Source organism: Apteryx mantelli, chromosome 5 (genome assembly GCF_036417845.1).
Source record: "Apteryx mantelli isolate bAptMan1 chromosome 5, bAptMan1.hap1, whole genome shotgun sequence".
NCBI classification, from domain to species: Eukaryota; Metazoa; Chordata; class Aves; order Apterygiformes; family Apterygidae; genus Apteryx; species Apteryx mantelli.
Window position 1 is genome coordinate 88003344 of NC_089982.1, and position 15042 is coordinate 88018385.

General features: G+C 60.7%; 1 long non-coding RNA gene across 1 annotated transcript; it reads left to right on the top strand.

The window, feature by feature from the left end:
* The first annotated feature begins 3305 nt into the window (after positions 1-3305).
* Positions 3306-3831, top strand: LOC136992218 (uncharacterized). Its single transcript, XR_010884301.1, has 3 exons — positions 3306-3390; positions 3519-3584; positions 3786-3831. It is a non-coding gene; the product is annotated as an uncharacterized lncRNA (long non-coding RNA).
* Positions 3832-15042: the final 11211 nt, after the last annotated feature.

A 15042-nucleotide genomic window follows, 5' to 3' on the forward strand; every position in this document is an offset into this window, starting at 1 on the left:
TCTCTGCCCTGACGCGGGCCTTGCCAGCCCCGCTGCAGACAAGGAGAGCGTTTGGCCTCTTGTGAGGACGTCGCAGGTAGCTGAGGATAGGGGCTCACGGGCAAGCGTCTGTTCCCTTGCAGCGACACGGTGGAGGTGTGGAGGAGCCTGGGGAGAAGCGCCCTGGGACGCCAAATCCTGGAGCGCTTAGCCAAAAAATTGAGGGCAGCTGGAAAGAGCAGCCACGGGAGCGACTGCCGCACTCAGGAGCTGGGCAGCAGCCAGGCTGCCTTGGAGCCTCGCACGGTACGGTCAGCGGCAGAGGTGTTAGTGCTGCTTCGCATCTACTTTCCAACTCGTGCTTCAGCGCGAGGGAGTTTTGTGCCCTGTGCGAGCGCCGGTGGAGCCTCGCAGGGTGCTGTGCCGGGGCAGTGGCAGCGTTAGCGGTGTGGGGAGCCAGGACAGTTTGCCGTTGCTGGGCCACACGGCCATCGCCGCAGTGAGAATTGGAGACAGTAAAAGCCCCCAGGCTGGCAGGGGGACGTGGCCGGTGGGAAAGCCCTTGTTTTACCAGGTGGTTCTTGGCTGAATTTCTCTGTAGATCACCCGCGCCCTCTCCGAGGTAGTGTCCGTCCTGCGGAGCAAGAGGCTGGTCCAGCACCTGCTTCCCTGCCTGCTTCCCGGCCTCCTGGGGCAGGTCAGCGAGACGCTGGGGGAGGAGATGGCGCTGTCCCTCGGGGAGCCGGGGAGCGATGACACACCGGGCAGGTGAGGAGGGGCAGGGGCAGGGCTGGCCTGTGGCCCGGGTCTTTGCTCGTGTGGTTCGTGGCCTTGCAGGCACGCCCGACTGTCCCGCTGGCGCTGGGCTGCCTCCGTGGGGAGGCAGGACTGGTCGCTGCAGGGCAGCGTGCCTGGGGATTTGGCCGCAGCATGGCCGTTCCCGCCCGTAGACTCTGTGTGGCCAGCCAGGGGCTGTCGCGGAGCTCCCCATAGCGCCGTGCTCTGCCCGCGCTCCCGCTGCGCAAGGGCAGGAGCAAGTCGGTGCTGTGTGCCGCCTGCAAGGTGCTCTCCACAAAGCGCTGCTTAGCAGAGCCGCTGGGGATTGCCCTGGGCATCTGGCATGGAGTCAGCCGAGGGAGCCTGGGTTTTCTCCTGCCGTCCATGGGTTTGGGGCAGGACAAAGGATGAAAATGCCGGTTTTTGGTTAGCTTGAGACTTGAAGGCTGCAGAGTGTCATTTCAGGGGTACTTTGCCTCTCCCTCAGTGGAGTTTAGGATGAGCAAACAAACAGCTCCCATAGCGGCGGAGCTGTTCTAGCTCTGCTAAAGAGAAATCTTCCCCCAAACTTCTGTGACCGGAGATTTCTTGGGTTTTTTTTTTTTACCAGACTATTTGTGGAGGCGATGGAGCTGGTGCTGGCAAAATGCCTGGAGGAGCGATGGCTGCAGCTGCTCCGGGAGCAGGGAGTGTGGGCGTCCCTGGCAGACCCCCGGGCTCACACCACTGGCGTGTGTCTCCTGGCGAGGTGAGAGCCGCCGGGATGCGCCCTGCCGTGTCGTGGGGGCTGTCCTGGGGAAAGGGCTGCTGAGACCTTCCTGAGCGCCCGGGAGCTCTGCTGAGGTGCAGAGCAGCATCTGCGTCAGAGCGGGAGAAGTTGGGAGTCGCGGCCCGTGGCCGTCCCGCACGATCGCGTGTCATGAGCCTGCTTGTGCTTTGTGCGCAGTGTGCTGCTCCGCGCGGAGCTCGTCCCGCAGCGCCTGGTGCAGAGCCTCTTCCCGTGGTTGGATTCGCGCTCGACCAACCTGCGGCTCACGGCCACGGCTTTCTTTGCTGAGGTGAGGCAGCAGCAGGCAGGGAGGGCTCGGAGGGGTTCCTGCGTCCTGCCTGGTGTGAATCGCGCCCGATGCTAGTGGCCATGTGGCTTGATTGCAGCTGATGAAGGACAAAGTGGTGGAGGAGAGGAAGCTCCTGAAGCCCCTCTTAGAGGCCTTAGCAGCAAGATCACGGGACCCCGTCAGCGCCGTGCAGCAAATGGCCGTGAGAGGCGTGGGCAACATGGCCAGTGGAGCGCCCACGAAGGTGAGATGGCCTTTCCTGGGCTCCGAGCGCAGCCTGAACTCGCGAGCTGCCAGTGGAGAGCTGCCTGGGGTCTGAGGAGCCTGGAGAGACGAGCTGAGGCAGACGCGGGGCTGTGCTAAGGCCACGCTCCTCGCTCTGATGTCAGCAGGGTGGCAAAGGGGACGCTGGGTGCAAGTTGGGGCTCCCTGGGCTGGGGTTTGCTCTGGGCTTGCTCTAGCAAGCGCAGCGGTGAAGAGCAGCGGTGAGAGGCAGGAATAGTGAGCAGCTTGTGTGCCCGTTGCTTCGCAGCTGCGGAGGCACAGCGCAGCCGTGGTGGAGGTGCTGCTCGGGGGCCTGGAGGACGTGGCCGGCGCAGAGGTGGCTGCCGAGAGCCTGCTGGCGCTGGCGAAGGTGCTGGGGCAGCTGAAGGCGAGGGCCGTGGGCTCTGCCTTTGAAGAGATCGCCAGGTCCACCCGGGCGTTCTTGGGGGCGGTAAGTGAAGCCGCTCATTCTCCTGTTGGCGGGCGAGAGCCGTCCCGGTGCCGCCGTCCCCTGCGGACAGCGCCCCGGTGGTGCCGAGCGGTTTGTACACGGTGCCCTCGTTAGCAGCCTGCCAGACGGGCTTTCTCGATCGCAGGAGGAAGAGGTTCTGCGCTGCTCGGCCTTCGACCTCTACAGCGCCCTGGCCTCGTCCGCCTCGGGGAGGAGGTCCTTATTCAGCAGAGAGGTGCAGGAAGCATTTCCCAGCCTCGTGCTGCACCTCCGGGACCCGGCCCCGGCCGTCTCCGATGTAAGAGCCCCCGGAGCGCCTTGCAGAGCCGCAGGAAGCCCCGTGGCGCCAGCAGAGCCGTGGTGCCGCTCCTGCCTGCGCAGGGCTGCCGGCGTCTGCTCAGACCCCTGCTTGGACGCTGCCGTGGTGAGGTTTCTCCCTCGGCACCCAGGCAGGCGAGCAGCATCCCCGTGACAGGACCCGACGCTCTTTTCCAGGCATGCAAGGTCGCTCTCCACCTGTGCGCCCCATTTCTGGGGTCGAAGAGGGTGCGGCGGCGCATCGCTGCGAGCGCTGGGCTGAGTGCGGCCGAGCTGCAGGACGAGGTCTGCAGTCACCTGGTGAGTGAGCTCTGCGCTGGGGCCTGCGTCCCTGCGGCCGGATGCCCCGCGGCTCCTGCACCGCAGGGCCGCCCGGCCGTGGGTGGGCGGAGGGGCGTTGGCAGCTGGAGACGAGCTCCCACGTCCCTGCTTTTCCCCAGGCCCGAGACTGCCCCGCGCTGCTGGAGAGGCTCTTCAGCACGGCCCAGAGCTGCTGCACGGGGAGCTACCAGGCGTCGCAGGCGGCAGCCGTCATCGTCCTGGGTGAGAGGCAACACCGGGCTCTCGCGCTCCTCCCGGCTGCGTCCCCGGGTCGGGGTCAGGGTCCAGGGCCGGGGTTGGGGTTTAGGGCTAGGGCCATGTCCTGACAGCTGCGTTTCCCCGTGTGCCAGGCGTCCTCCAGGACACCGCGCCAGCCGAGTGACTCCAGCAACGGGACCTGGCGTTCCTGTTGGGAGGTATGTGATAGTGGCCGGGCTCCCGCCTCGAGGGACAGGGAGGCATCCGGAGGCCCCGTGGGTGCCGGGCCAGGGACGCTGGTGCTGAAAGCCAGCGCCCGGGGCGCCCAGGCTCCTGGCCAGGGAAGCCACCCCCGGCTGGGCTCCGTGGGGGAAACGGCTGCCAAGCACCCATGGTGCCTCTCTGTATTGTCTTTGCAGCTCAGCAGAGGCGGCAGCGTGCCGAGGCCTCCTGTGCGCAGCGGGCGGCAGCCCCGGTGCCCTGCGCTGGGGGACCCCAGCACCCCAGGGCAGGAGGGCAATAAAGCTCCGTCCACCCAGGGAAGGTGTCGGCTGTGTCTGAGCTCTCTGGAGGTCTTGCGCTGACCCCGGCCCTGCCGCCCCCAGAACATGGCCCTGGTGCCCCCCAGCCGATCCCTGCCCAGGGACGCAGCCTGGGGGGAGTAGGGACACGGGGGAGCGGAGAGACCGGGGGTGAGTGGGGGGCACTGGGGGGCAGCGGGAGGTGCCTGGGGGCTCCGGGGACACCGCAGGGCACTGGGGGGCACTGGGGTGGGACTGGGGATGAGAGGGGCCCTGGGGATCCTGGGGGAAGTGGAGGGACCATGGGGCTACGGGGGGCCCCAGGGGTCACTGGGGAGGCACCTGGGGGTGAGTGCAGACCTGGGGGCGGAGCTGCTCTCCAGGGGCGGGGCCAGGAGCATGGGGCGGGGCCAGGAGTGTGGGGTGGGGCCAGGATCGTGGGGCAGGGCTGGGAATGGGGCCAGGGCAGGGCGAGCCCCAGGGGTGAGTGTGGGCTGCCGCGGTTGGGCAGCTCGATTTGGCCCCTGGTGGCGGCTGTCCGCCCCCCTCCCTCCCTCCCTCCCTCCATAGTGACCCGGGTGCTGGGAGGGAAGCGGCGGCGGCCTCAGGTGAGGAGCGGCGGGGCTCAGCTGCGGGGCCACGCCAGGCTGGGCCAGGGAATAAAGCTCGAAGGGCCGCAGCCCAGCACCCTTGCTCCCCCAGCGCTGCCCAGGCTGCCCCAGGGCCGGGCCCTCCCCGCGGGGCCGCCCCAGCCGAGTTCCCAAGCACGGCCCGGGGCCGCCCGGGATGGGGCTGCTCCTGCAAGCCCCGCACACGGGCCAGCGGCAGGGGTAAGCTGGAGGTTGCGTCCCGAAAAGAGGGATTTGGGGGCCACATGCCAGGGCAGGCAGGAAGGGAAGTTGTGAGGTTTTGGGGCCAAAAACGGAGACTTGGGGATGCATTTTTGAGCTCAGAAACGGGGGCTTAGCCATCTGTTTTTCTGGTTGAGAACAGAGACTAAGTTCCCCGTTTTTGAGTCAAAAATGGGGACTAAAATCCTGCGTTTCTGGGGCTGCAAACACAGGCTAGTTCGAGCACTTTGAGGACCAGAAATGGAGCCTTAGTTGGCTGCCTTTGCGTCTGAAAACAGGCTAAGAAGTCCTGCATTTTGGGGGCTGGAAAGAGGGGCTTTTAGTTGGCTGCCTTTGTGGTTGCAAACAGCGAGGCCTGTGTTTTGGGGGCCTGAAGTGGAGCCTTAGTTGGCTGTTTTTGCTACTCAAAATGGAGACCAAGTCCTCTGTTTTCGGGTCCAGAAACGGAGACTGAGACGTGTTTTGGGGACTTGAAAACGGTGGCGAGGTTGACTGTTTTGGGGGCAAAAAGCAGAGGCTGCATCCTGCATCTTTGGGGCCAGAAATGGAGGCTCAATGGGCTGTTTCTGTGGCTGAAAATGGAGGCCAAGTCCTGTGGTTTGGGGTGGCTTCTCGCGCGGTTGGAGCAGCGCGGGGATGGGGGGGGGGTCCTGGGTCAGATCGGGACCGTGTCGGGCAGGGGGATCCCAGGGGCAGCGCTGGGGAGGGTCGCGGGGGGGCAGGGGCAGTGTCGGAGCTGACCCGGGGCCGGCGTCGGGGGAGTCCGGGATCGGCGTTGGGGATGGCGGGGCCGCTCCGGGCTCTGCGGCCGCTTCCGGGTCCCGGGCAGGGGGGGCGGGACGGAGAGGAACGGAAGCGCCACAGGGTCAAACCTCACTGAGCGCTGCGGCATGCAGGGAATTCTGGTCTTCCGGCACCGGGCTTCCGGGCGGCCATTTTGATCTGCAGGGCATTCTGGGAGGTGTAGTGTTCCGGCACCGAGCATCCGGGCGGCCATTTTAATATGCGGGGCCTTCTGGGAGACGTAGTCTTGCCATTATGGGCTTCTGGAGGACCGTGTTGCGCCTCTCGAGGTGGCGGCAGGTTACTCCTCTGCAGGCGGGTTCTCACTAGCTGGCTGCGTTGTTCTCTGTGGCAGGCCGGGAGCTGTAGTTCCTGTGCCTTCTCAGCCCTGCAGCAGTGGCCCTGTCTGTCTGTCCTTCCCTGAACATGCGCCGTTCACACCAGAGTCCCCGTAGGTCATCGGGGACAGTGGAATTTCCCTGTTTTTCCCTGGTACAGGGTTAGGGTTTAGGGTTATGGCCATTTAGGGTTAGCGTTAGGGTTAGGTTAGAAGGCTGGGTTTGGGTTTGGGTTAGGCCTATTTGTTGGCCATGTAGACCCCTTAGCACCCCCCTAGTGCGCTCCGGACTACTCTTTCAGTCTTCCTGCTGCCCCAGAGCTGGATCTCGGATATCTAGACCCCTTCGGACCCCTCTTGTTCCCCCAGAACCCTTCCGGAGACCTTGGTTGTGCCCCAGAGCTGTCTTCCGGCCCTGCACAACCTCTCTTGTCCCCTCAGACCACCTCCGCACGTCTTCCTTGCTCCCCCTTTTTACTTTTTTCCCTACCTACTCCCCCTAGCACCCCTCTAGTGTCTTCCCGACTCCTCTTTGGGCCTTCCTTGTTTCCCAGAGCTGTCTCTTGCACCTCGAGACCCCTTAGGACCCTGCTAGTCCCCTCAGAATCCCTGTGGAGCCCTTCTTCATGCCCTGGAGCCCTCTGTTGGCCCTCCAGCCCCTTTAGCAGTCCTCTGTTCTGCTTTGGCTCCTCCTTTAGCCTGTTAATTTCCCTCTGCAGGCCTCTGTTGGCCCTCTAGACCCCTTAGCATCCCTCTAGTGCACTCTGGACTATTCTTTCAGCCTTTCTTTGTGCCCCACAGCCCCTTTAGCTGGGGCGGCCCTGACAGTGGGACGTGAAAAAGACGCCTTGGACTACATCCAGCCGAAGAAACGTAAACCGAAGGATCTGAGTAAATAACTGCTTGTCTAGGTCTGTTACCTCACAACACATTGCCAGAGTTTTTTTTTTTATGAACGATCCTCCTTGGTGAAGCGCCTGTTCGTTCCGTGAATATTAGTGCAAAAACGCGTACATTACTGACCCTTTAAAGCGAGTCCGTGGCGCTGGGGTAGCGTGCGTAGTGAAGCCTAAATCCCATAATAACTCCTTTTGATGTCGTTCTCTTCTACGAAAGCCCTTAGAGCAGATGAAAACATTTCTCGTCCTCTTTTGTTTGTCGAATGGACCACGATACCGAGAAAAACCTGCGGCGAAGGAGACGTAGCAGTGGGTTTCCCTAGAGAAGGTGTCTTGTGCTGTACTTGAGGGCTTACCGTGCGTTTTGTCAGAGGGTGGTGAACGGCCGCTTTCCTCTTGGGCGGCCCCTGGGGAGCAGAAAGTTGTGCCTTGGAGGCAAACTCTTTCTTGCAGCTGGCTTTGAAGAAGCTGCCTAGCCATCCAAAGTAATGACAATGCTGTGGAGTCGCTGGAAGTGCTTAAAAGAGCGTCTTTCCCTTTTAGAGAAGACAATGCGCTTTCCTTGCTAATCCCTGTAGTAACGGAGCCAGGTAAGTGGTACCTAGGTGAGCGAGCTGTTAGTCTTTCTCCCATAGGAATAGCCTTTAGGCTGTGATCGCTGCTGGAAAAGGCCGGCTATCTTAGAAACGGAACGAGCCTTTGGTGGCACTACAGGAAACAAGCTAAAAAGGTGATGGGAATAGTAATGTTTTCATGCTTTAACGTGGCAGACGTACTGTGTGCCAGCATCTCGTGCTGTTTAATAATAAAAACTGAGCAGTCTGTCAAGCAAATAGCGCGGCTTGCTTTGGCTGTTTATTTTGTTTAACAATCAGTAAAGGCAGGAGGTTGAAAGTCCTAAAGAAGACGGTTGCTTCTTGAACGGTTGCAAATTGTCCCATTGAGTAGGTGGGTGGGTTTTTTGTTTTTTTTTTTAGCGCAGCCTCTGCCTCTTTTTTGTCTGTGGAGTATTCTGCAACGATGTTCAAAGGAAAGCTCTGTTACTGAAGCCTCTAGGAGAAGCGGCTCGAGCACGACACGCAGCGACTCTGCGCCTCGCAGCAGGCGCTGTAAATAAGGGCGGATGAGCTGAGGCGAGGGCGGTGAAATCTCTCCAAAGGGCGGGTGGGCTCTGCGGCGGTATGCGGCGGTGGGCGGGTGCCGAGGGCGGGCGGCAGGAAGAGGGGCGGGACGGAACGCGATGGCCACGGAGCGAAGGGCACGAGGCTGAGGGAGCGGAGCGCCACCCCGGCGCCGGGCATGCCGGGAGCGGTAGTCTTCCGGCACTGGGCTTCCGGGCGGCCATGTTGCTTTTGCGCGGCATGCCGGGAGCGGTAGTCTTCCGGCACCGGGCTTCCGGGCAGCCATGTCGCTTTTGCGCGGCATGCCGGGAGCGGTAGTCTTCCGGCACCGGGCTTCCGGGCAGCCATGGCGCTTTGGCGCGGCACGCCGGGAGCGGTAGTCTTCCGCCACTGGGCTTCCGGGCGGCCCTTTTAGTCTGCACGGCATGCTGGGAGCTATAGTTTTCTGGCAGGGGTTTTCCCGGCAGCCGTTTTAGTCTGCAGGGCATGCCGGCAGGTGCAGTCTTCCCGTACTGGCCTTCTGGGAGACCATGCTGTGCCTCTCGAGGTGGCGGGAGGCGCGGTTCTCCGTCAGCGGGGTTCCCAGCAGCCGTTCGCGTTGTGCTCTGGGGCAGGCCAGCAGCTGTACTTCCAGGTGCCTGTGCCTTCTCCGCCCTGCAGCAGTGGCCCGCTGCGTGTGTGTGGTCCTTACCGGACACGTGTCGCTCGGGTGTCGAAAAAGCAGTACTGCACCGTGGCGCATGCACACGGCGGCCGGCCGTGCTCCCTGCTGCCCTCGGGTGTCCAAAAAGCGGTATTGCACCCGAAAGGGGGACGCGCATGCGCACTGCGTTCCACAGAGCTCACTGCTGCTCTCGGGTGTCCAAAAAGCGGTATTGCAGCCACAACGGGGACGCGCACGCGCACTGAGTTCCGGCGCGCACACGCTCAGTGCCGGTCGCCGTGTTCGCCGCTGCTCTCCGCCGTTTCGGTAACGGGTAAGCGAATAGAGCGTGCTCGTCGCCCCTTCGCGGTGCTCACGGAGCGGTGGCGCAGAGCGCTCCTCCTTATCGGTGCTTCCTGGCGCCGCGGGGACGGGCAGTGCCGTCTCGGAGCTGCTCCGCGGTGCTCTTTCACCGGGGCAGCACTGGAGCCTGCTCGCTGGTCCCCGCCGCTCTCGCGGCCACGGGCACGGGCAGCCTCGGGGCGCTCGCTGGGAGCCCCGGGCTGCCGCGGCGGGCTGCGGTTCGCACGCGTGAGCCGCCCGGCTGCAGCGCCGCGCCGCGAGCACGCGAGTGCGCCATTGCGGGTCTCGCCTCCCTTCGTGCTCCCCCCGCCCCTCGGGCTCCCCCGGCTCCCCCCGCCCCTCGGGCTCGGTCCAAGCCGGCGCGTGCGCAGCGGCGGGGAGCAGGGAGGGCGTTTTGGCTGGGCGGCGGCGGCGGGTGAGGGCGGAGGCGGCGTGGAGGGAAGGACGTGGGGCCCCCGGTGAGGCGAACGCGCAGGTTGGGGGGGCGCCGGGCGTCGGGCTGCGTCCTGCCCGCTGCGGCCGTCGCTGCGTGGACGCGGCGGTGCGGGGCGAGTGGGGGGGGGGGGGCGGGCTGGGGCCGGGCGGCGGGAGCGGCGGGAGCGCGGGGCAGGGTGTGCTGGAGCGCGGGTGCGACGTTGCGTTTTGCGTGTGCGGCGTTTAGGGCGCCGGTTCGTTGGCGGCGCGGGCCGGGCAGGAGCGGGGGGGCAGGCGGGCCCCGGAGCAGGGTTGCGGCGCGGCGTCGGCGGGAGGACGGCTCGTGTGGCGGCAGGCTCGGCCGAGAGCACCGGTAAGTGCCGAGAAGGTTGAAAAGCTCTGGAGCGAGCAGGCTGCAGGTGAATTTGAGTCAGGGCCGATTAGTGCAGCCCCAAGTTATTTCCTTGAGAATTGTGACCAGGCAAGCGAGAAGATGGGCAGAAGAAAGACCCTCCCAGACACCCGGAGGCCCCCCCCACCGCCAGGCACAGAGTGTGGGCGCCAGCCAACGCGGGCGCCAACTGATCGAAAGCCCTGCTGAGCCGCGCCGAGCCCTGCTCCTTGCTGTACAGCTGCCCCAAAGCCATGGGGTTGCCCAGTGCAGCACGTGGCGATGGGTCCTCCATCGCCTCTGACGTCTGCCCGGGCAGCCGTCTGCTGCACGGGCGTCTGGATGTCTCCAGCAGTGGCCCAGCAGCCTGATGCCTCCTCTTGTCTGGGACACGGGGTCCTTCACAAAAACACAAAGCGTCGCTCAAAATGCGCGCACATACAAAAACAAAGCTCATGGGAAAGAGAAAAAGAACGTGCATGAGTCGAAGCGTTTTGTTGAAAGTGAAATGCAATTTTTTCTCTTTGTTACAGAGATGGAACCCCAATGATAGCAAATGCTGACAAAGAGAAAAGATGGACAAGTGTTTTTTTTGTGATTAATATCTAAGGGACACAACGAAACAAGGCAGCAAAAATGCAGCTTAGTGGATCCTTGATAGCACCAGCAACTGCTACAGAAGGAGGTGTTCTGGCATGGGTAACTATTGATAATGACTGTTAGTTATTTCAGCCTCCTGGAAGCAGCACTGAGAACTAAGTAACCCGTTCCTACCCCGTGGATATTGTTAACTGTATCTGCCTTAGTTTTGCTTTGGTTGTTTCTATTTTGTTTTGTTATCGTGCATGCACGTATAGAAAGGGAAAGCTAGAATATTTAGTTTTTAGATTCATTGCCATGGCTGAAGCTGAAGAGACCAGAAAAACGTAAGCAAGCCGAAGTAATAAAATCAAATGGAACCAAGTGAGAGCTGTCTCCGTCGCCCCAAAAGGGAAAGCCCGTTCCTCCTGGCGAGGAAGGTTCACCGTTAATAGCGATCGGAATAACAGATGACCGACATCTAACGGAAGGTGCGTACGCGTTACAAAAAGGATGCTGCGTCCGTCCGTTTCTGTGCACGTGACTTTCTGTGTCTGTGAAGCATCGTGCTTTAAGAGCTCCAAGACAGCAAATTATTCTCTTAGGGGAACGAATGGTGGTCAGGTGGCCAGAGTTACTGAAGAGGAAGTGAGGGGGAGGGGGAAGTGTCTGAACTGTAAAATTAGAAGATTGCTTTCAGGAAGGCTCAATTAGTGCAACCCCAGGTTAATTGCCTGGCAATGGTATTTGGGGCAGCAGGAAGACAGCAGCTAGAAGAAAAGTGAAAGCCTTGCGGAATGAAGGCTCCTTCTCGTCAGTTCCAACTCCGAGCAATCTTAGGAGGATTTAATTTCCTCCGGCAGCGTTAACCTGGCTTTGCTGGTATCGGCGCACCGTGATGGAAATGACCGGAAAGGAGTCAGGAACGGAACCGGAACGAGGAAGGTGACGCTGCTTTCGCTAAACTGGAAGGAGCGGCCGTAAAATCTGCTGCCCTCAAATTCCCAGGACAAGGCAAGCCTCTTTCAGTAAAGCTTTCCGCATCTGCTGACTCCGTGGGAGCAGCACCGTTAGAAAAGAGCGGTAGGGAAAGTGGGTGCCAGTAGCAGCATCCTTCCACGCCCTTTGGGGCCACAGCAAAAACTCTCCGGCTGTGGGAAAGACTGTTTAGCAGCCATCTGGGCTGTGACCGCCTTTGAGACTTTTGCCTTTGAGAGCGCAGAGGCAATCCAGCCTGCTCAATTCCCTCTGAAGTAGCTAATGTCAGGGAAGTGAACAGACAGCAGAGTATCGTCTATCCAAGTGGCACAGCGGGCACTAATCTTAACGAGCGGGACAGGGTGGTGGTGGAGGGGGGTTACTGTGCAAGTGTTGCAAGAAGTGGCTCTTCTTGTGCGTGTCTGAAGTGACAGAGCACGGTAGTGCCAAAAATGCGGACACAGAAGGTTTCTGAAAGATTGATCTCTAGCGGCTACTTAGTCCAACTTCCCTTTCACAGCAAACCTGACTGTTGTCATAGCTCCCAAAACAGGGGATTGGGGGAAGCGGTATTTGTGGCTTGCGTATTCTCGTTTACCTTGCTTGTGTATGTGTGTATTAGATCTGCTTTTGTGCTTAGAAACAACTTTGGGTTCTTATGATTTCCTGCAGAGTTTGAATGTTTTTTTTTGTTTTTTGCTTTATACTTTTGTAGGGCGATGGATTTTACTAAGCCTCCATCAACAAGCGCTGGCTGGCAAAGTTACGTCACGTCCTGGCAGAGACTCTTAGGCAAGACGGAGGAGTTCAGCTCCGCAGCCTGCCAGAAGAGCGTCGCCCGCGAGGGGTTGCTAGCCTGGAGTTATAGGTGCTGATGCACATGGCTCGTTCTGTCAGGCGCGAAGAGGTTTGCTTTGGTTGCTGAAATTTTAGCTTGGCTTTACACCCTGTAGTGGTGGTATTTTTGTATTTATAAATTATGTTAATGCTAGGCGTTCGGCACATCGGGGAACGACTATGCTGCCGTGAAGAACTGCGGGCTCCCGCCCTCAGCCCTTTGCAAGTTATCAGGTGTCAAGAGCGGCCAGGAGACTCCAAATGCCGGCGGAAAGGTTCTCTGCCCGGTCCTGACGAGGAGCCCTCGGCCGTAGGAGGGTCGGCCGCATCCTTACCGGACTTGCGAGTGATAAGCCGCAATTCACGGAGCAGCAGGGGAGGTGGGGGGGAATAGCGCCTGGTAGCCCGGCGGCTACGGCATTGCTGTTGCTAGCAGGGCCCCGAGGTCTGTGTGAAGCCTCAGCTGCCTGTTGGGAGCTTTATTTTGGTGTGTTTACCTGGAAAAAGCAGCGAGGGAGGCCTCAAATAAGAATTTTCGTGGCTAGGTGGGTAAGCTGTGAGCCCAGCTGTCTTTGCCTTGCTTTGCCGCTTGGTGTCGTAACAGCGACTTGGGACCCCGGAATAAAAACTGTTACAGGGCTGAAGGGAGGACCTGCATTTGCCCAGGTTGGGAAACCATCGTTAAAGCTTGGGGGGGGGCCAAGCTCCAAAAGGAGACTCTGCCGGTGACCTTGGTGGTCTGATTCATTTGCAGGCTGACGTTCTGAGGGCCGGCAAGCGGAAGAGGAGCAGCTCAGCCCGTTTGGTTGATTTCGGTGATCCTGTTTTAAGGAAGCATGTGAGTACAGAAGGGGTCTGGGAGGGTTTTTGCACAAGGCGGGAAAGAGCGAGGAAGACTGGAGAGCGTGGAGAAACTAGGTGCCGCGGGTACTGAAGCTGTGACCAGCTCCCTGTCCCTCTCATCCAGCCCCCGTTCCTCTGTCCGCTTCTCCCCCCTTCTCTTTTGCTGCCTGTCCCTCTGTCTGCCTCCCCTTTCCTTCTTTCCTCTCTTTCTTCTTCTGTCCACCTCCGTGTCCCTCTTTTTCCCCTCTTCTGCTCCCCGGTCCTCTGTGCAGCCCTCCATCCCTCTGTGTGGCCCTCGATGCCTCTCCGTCTGTTCCTTTGTGCAGCGCCCTGACCCTGGGGCCGGGTGTCTCTCCTTCTCTTTCTTTCTCCATCCATCTGCCAAGCGCTCTGTTCCCTCCTTTCTTCCGTTGTGCTCCCTGGCCCTGCGTCCGGCTGAAGGTCTGTCGTTCCTTTGTGTTTTGTCTGGTGTGGCAGGCACCAAGAGGCGGTTGGCGCTTGGCAGAGATGATCAGCAGTGCCCAGAGGGTCCCACCGATCTGCCTGGCTCGGGTCACGTGAGACCCCTCCGCAGCGACTCTGCGTGCGGAGGCGCGGGGCTGTGGATGTGCAGTGGGGGAGCACTAGTGGGCCAGGGATGCGGTGGGGGATGCGGTGGACAGCAAAGAGGCTCCTGGGGAGGGAAGGTGTCACGGAGGCAGAGAGCAGCAGAGGCTCCGAGTACTCGGGTGTTAGGACGGGTGCTCGTGGCAGGGCGCTCCGGAGCTGCTGCGGTCGTCTGTGCCGCTCGTCAGCGCGGCCCGCGGTTCCTGCGTCTTGGCCGCCTGCGTGCAGACGGGGCTGCCGCGCGGTGCAGCTCGAGTCGTGATCGCGACGCTGGCATCGAGCCCGCTTTTCTGTCAGGTCTGCCTTTATGCAAACCGGTGTCTTCCCTACGTCAGCCTTGCTCTGCTGCTCTTCCAGGAGCCTGCGCTCGCCTCTGCTTTCTGGCACGCTGTCGTGTCATAGGGCTTTCCAGCAGGGTCTGTCTGACTTGGGCCGCTTGTGTTGTCCACTAGGCAGCCTGAGCGAGTGAAGCAAAATCCTCCTCCTGGCACTGTCCCGGCCAGAGTCAGTTTCCCATCAGCTCAGTCTCTGCAGAGTTTGGAGTTTCTGGAGGCCTTAGTTTTTATCCTGCCTTGGCTGGACAGCGCTTTCTGAGGGTGTCTGTCAGTGGCAGTTTCCCTGAGGAGGATCATCTACCGAAGGTTGGAGGTGGCCAGGTGACTGAGCGAGCCTGATTGTACGTGAGGGTTGCTGTGACATCCCTGCGATGAAACGGAGCCAGAGAGGGTGAGTGAAGCAGCACAGAGGCTCAGTCATAATTGCGGAAACAATTCCAGGCTTTGGACTAGGGAGTAGTTCTAGGAGGGCTGTGCCTCTCAGTAACCGTTCTGGCCGCTTTGCAGGTGCTGAAGCATAGTCCGGCAGTCGAAGGAGCGTTGTCACAGCTGGGAGCTCTGCGGAGCTCTGCGGCCGTCCATGGAGGACGAGCTCTGACTTGCAGCGTGGACACAGCTACGTCCTGGGGCTGCACTGTATGTGAGCAGGGCTGGGAGGTGGAAGGTGGTTTTGCCCTCGGTGGTTACTGGTGTCATTGGCTGTGGCTGTTTGCCCGTGGAGCTGAGAGGACCAAAAATATTAATGGTCTGTAAGAGAGATGAATTAGTGCTTGCGGTGTTTCAGGTAGGTGCAGTGGAAGTGCAGCTTAGTGCAATCCAGTGGCGTAATTCTTGCACGTGCTCACGTTTGAATGGTGGCTAAAACCGAGCCTATAAACAGCAGCTGTAACATGATTCTGGTGCGTGTCTTGCTGTTCTGCTGCCCTTCTAAACGAAGGGGAAACTTCTTAAGCTGTGGGCAAACCCCTTGGTTTCTCTGTACTGTTCTCATGCTCATGGGTGCTTTGGTGTTTCTTGCTTAAAGCTGAGGCTTTGAAGTTTTTCACTTAAGGTTCATTGTTTAGTTTGTTGTTGAGGGTCTGTCGCTCAGGGGTTCTGCTTTGGCCCCTCCTTTGACCTTTTAGTTTCCCCCTGCAAACCTCTCTTGGCCCTCCGCTCCCCTTAGCACCCCTCTA